The sequence below is a fragment of the Sesamum indicum genome, linkage group LG8, assembly GCF_026168435.1.
Source record: "Sesamum indicum cultivar Baizhima isolate 11 linkage group LG8, ASM2616843v1, whole genome shotgun sequence".
Classification (NCBI taxonomy): Eukaryota; Viridiplantae; Streptophyta; class Magnoliopsida; order Lamiales; family Pedaliaceae; genus Sesamum; species Sesamum indicum.
Window position 1 is genome coordinate 5,451,858 of NC_142664.1, and position 3,308 is coordinate 5,455,165.

Genomic DNA, 3,308 nt, shown 5'->3' on the forward strand with positions numbered 1-3,308 from the left:
AATCAAGAATTTTCATGATGCCAAAATCTTATCGTTAAGATTTTAGATGCTAAATTATTTTATATTTATTTTAAATAAATTCATACTTTAGGATTATATACTTTAAATTAATTAAAAAAGTTGTATTTATTTAATTTCACTTAATCCAAAATTTTATCTTCAAGATTAGGATATATATCTATATTATATATATATATATATATATAACGGTCTTCCACTATAAAAATTGTATAACTTTTAACCGGATATTAAATTTTGATAATTTTGCATTTTATATCAAATAAGAAAATACAATATATATATATATATTCTAATTAATATAATAAATGTTGCATGTATCCCTAAATTTAAGCCTACGTATAAGATTATAATTTCAAAATAAAAATATTTATCTAATATCTTATCTATTCAACGACATACCCTTGACATTAGCATTTTGTACTTTTCCTTATTTATATATCACTTTTCTTTTGTGATTGGTTTGATTTTACTTCTTCTTTTTGTTGTTTTATTGATGAAGCTAATGGTACTTTTTTCCTTCTTTGCAGTCTACACCATTACAGTTTGTTGTACTTTTAGTATATTCTCAAGTTCTCCAACCAGGTGATATTTATTCTTTCCCTGTTCATTATGTTATTATTGTTTTCTGAGTCAGCTTCCTAATTTATTTCAATCTTTAAACTATAAATTAATTAATTTCTTAACTTTTTGTCCAAATTTTAGTTTCCTGACATATCATCAAGAAAATTGGTAATTTTTTTCCCAAAAAACAATTGTAATATGGGTAAACAATAATTTATCCCAGGTGATATTGAAAATGAGCATGATACCTCCCTATTTCCTGTACTTTTTCAAATGAATCAATTTTTTACCTCCCTATATAAGGGGGTAAATTGCTTCATTTTAAAAATCATTGGGGGTTGAATTGTTGTATTTAAAAAAATATAGAAAGATAAATCGCTATTTATTTTTTCATAAGGAGATAATTTGTTAATTTACAATATCACAAAAGGATTGCTTGCATTTTTTTTTATTGAAATATAGATGCTCGAATCGTGAATGATGTTACAAGCTCTGAAGAATGAGCCACTGGCATTTTATAGTTTAACCTTTTAAAGGTATAATTAAATCTACCTATATACAAAACTTATCAGAAAAGAATCATTTCATATATATAAAAAATATTAACTTCTTTCATGAATTTTTACTTAACATGGTACGTTATCTTTGAATAACTTTATGTGCTATTTTTTATTGATAATTTTTATGATTTATATAATAATAAATGTTGTTGATTCAATACATATATTCATTTGCTGATTACGTTTATAGTGACTCTTTGAACAGTATAGTAATATAATATTTATTTTCTAATTAACCATATTAATATGTTTTTAAGGATAGATTACAAATACATAATTTCAAGGTTTTGGCTATTGAGTGTCATATGATGTTTTCTTCACTTCGCCCCCCTTTCAGACTGATTCCTTCTAGCTTCTCGGCGAGAAGGTTGGCACAAAAGCAGCGAATTCTATCACTGGATTCGTCTGGGATGTAAAATATATCTCTTCTCACCATCCCCATAGTGTATGAGACAAATGTATGCATTTCGATTAGGGTCGTGTTCTATGGTTACGATTCTAGCAAATATGTCTTTTTCATTCCGTCGAAAATTGATTTTACGGTATAGACGCTTATGACCTCCCCCTATTAGCTGATGGTTAAGGTTAAATACAGTGGACTCCTCCTTGTCCCCCTCATAAAGAGGGTTCATGCTGCCTCGGGAACTGGCGTTCTTGGCCATTGTAGGGTAAAGTCTCCCAAGCACCTCGTATGGTAAGCTAGGATTGGAAAAAGTAGGTAATGTGATGTTTTCTTAAATAAACAAAAAAAGGTTGGTTTGATATATTTTGAAAAGTTCAATAATTGTAGCTTCTGTAATAAAAATCTATTTTCATAGATAGAATAAATCAATATAAAGCACTCATGTGTATAGTTTTCATGCCTTGATACATGAGCATTGGTAATTTTTAGTCAATCATATCGTCTTAACTTTCAAATGCTTTTCTAACTCTTATACTAAGATCTACTTGAATTTTTTCAATATAAGACTATAAATTTTTACATAAATTTTAGAAATCAATTTTCTTTTAGTTTTTCTTTATAATTGTTTTGCCTTTCTTTTCACTACAAAGAAGGTGGAATGTGTTATGGCCATATGGCCGTTTCAAAACACACGGCCTTTGTAACAGATTGGACGTACTGACGTCATTAAAAGGGTAATAAAAGTGAAATTATTTTGTAACGGCGAAAAATCATTACAAAAACCATTACTCGAATCTGTATGCCTAAAATTTGTTAGAATTTGTAGGCCGTCACTAATTTGCTATAGTTTTTGTAATAATTATTTGGTCAAATAATCAGCCATTACAATAGTAGCGGCAAAAACGTTGCAAAATATACAAAACGAAGGTGTTAAAAAATCGTAACATTAGAGACGGTTTCTTTTTTTTTTTTTTTGTGTAGGCCGTTACAATATAACGACTATATTTTCTAACGGCTATCTTAGGCGTTCTAAAGGCTGTTACAAAAGCCGCTGCAAAAGAACTTATATATGTATTCAATTTATTTAATTTCATTTCATTTGTTGTAGAAACTCTTATACGAACCACACACACTCTCAATATTCTGATTTTCATGCATTGAAATTTGATTAGCTTGTAGATTATTAGTCGAATTTTGGACCGTCAACTAGTGTTGATCATTACTTAAGTTGGTTGACCAGATAACAGAGACTAATTTAATACTTTATTGTATTTAATTAAATTAATTTTAGTTTTACAATTTTTTATTAATCTTATATCATAGTAATTATATGTATTCTCCTAATAGTGCAGTGTAGTATTTATAAATTTGTAGGTCGTCAAATTAGACAATTAATTAGATATATATATATGTGTGTGTGTGAATCTAGTGATATATATATATATATCATCATGTTATGAGAATTGAGAAGATGAATGTATAATAGAAACCTCCCAGAGAGGGCAGGTCTTAAACTGGAGGTTAAAAATGGGTTTAAGACTTTCATAGAATAGCAAGAGTCAACGTAGACATATGGATGGAGAAAAAATTAGGTGTTCTTGCCGAAAATGCAAAAATATAAGTTCAGACCACCCGACGATGTCAATTATCATTTGTGTATGCGAGGGTTTATGCCAGAATATTGTAATTGGACTTCTCATGATGAGGATAAGTGCAAGAGTACTTTGAGGCTGAGACTGTCCCTCTAATGTCGAAGGAGCAAA